This window comes from Arachis ipaensis, chromosome B08 (genome assembly GCF_000816755.2).
Source record: "Arachis ipaensis cultivar K30076 chromosome B08, Araip1.1, whole genome shotgun sequence".
Classification (NCBI taxonomy): Eukaryota; Viridiplantae; Streptophyta; class Magnoliopsida; order Fabales; family Fabaceae; genus Arachis; species Arachis ipaensis.
The window spans coordinates 37,227,672-37,228,864 of NC_029792.2; the positions used below are offsets into that span (position 1 = coordinate 37,227,672).

Here is a 1,193-nt window from a genome sequence, read left to right on the forward strand (position 1 = left end):
TTGCATGACAGACACTCAGAGTATGCAACTAAAGCATAGTCGGTCCATTCCTCAGGCTCTACAGGAAAGACCGCTCTGATACCATAATGTAACACCCTAACTACCAAAGCTCACACTTCCGGCTGCGCCACTTTGATAGCTCAGACATTACGATGACTCTTATACTATTTAATACTAAAATATGAGCCTATTTAAAACTTTAAACCGTAATACCGCTCCCAAAAATACCTTCGTTCGATAACGTACATCCATAGATACCATTCAACTTACAACAACTCATAAAGAGTACATCCATATATATACATAAATATATATAAATAATATTACAAACATAATCCAATATAATTCCTATCCCTCTCACAGATTACATCAAGATAAAGGCAAGGGTACGGTAAACCATAACTAAAACAATATAGAGCATCACAACAACAATTAAATAAGCTCTTCGTAACTTCTGCGCCCATATCCTGAAAGGGGAAAAATGTAGGGGGGTGAGAACATCATCCTCGAAAGGGTTCTCAGTAGAGGGTTTTTGGGAATTACTGTAATAGGATACGTGAAGATAAACCGTACTAGTGATTAATAACTGTCTTATGCCTCTTTTCAAAAACAACGGTTTACAATAAAAGTAAAGTCTAAAAATCTTTCTGAAAGAAGAATCGTTCAATTCTCAAAAACTCAAAAGCCTTTCAAAACGGTTTATCTATGCGAAACCAAAATAGCCTTTCATATTTTATTCCAAACCAGAAACACAACCGAAATCAACCTGGGATTTTATAACAAAAGTTTCTCGGCAGAGTCCCAAGTCTTTAGGGAAGGTCAACCTATTTGAATTCCTTAAAATTCATTGAAACTATTAAAATCATGGATTCTCGGTTCAAGTAAATAAAACTGAATTTCTTATGAAACCGACCATACAAAATCACAAGTTCCAACCCGGTCCTAAAATCAACTCATTTGAAACGGAACCGGTTCATTTGATTCAAACCACGTTCAGGTTTCTTTTTGGAACCCATTTTTCTAACTCTTCCAAAATGCCTCAAACTTAATTACTCAATCAAAAGTCTAAGATGATGCAGAGATCCACTTCTCGGGCCCACTTGGTGTGTGTTTGGGCCCACTTGGTGTGTGCTGGGGCTGAGACTTAAGCAATTCACGTGCAGAGGCCATTTGTGGAGTTGAACGCCAGTTTT

At 37.2% G+C, this 1,193-nt stretch overlaps 1 long non-coding RNA gene across 1 annotated transcript in view; it reads right to left on the minus strand.

The window, feature by feature from the left end:
• Positions 274 to 1,193, minus strand: part of LOC110265476 — a 2,325-nt gene continuing 1,405 nt past the window's right edge. The window contains exon 2 of the long non-coding RNA XR_002351620.1: positions 274 to 467. This is a non-coding gene — a long non-coding RNA (uncharacterized LOC110265476). The remainder of the gene's footprint in view (positions 468 to 1,193) is intronic.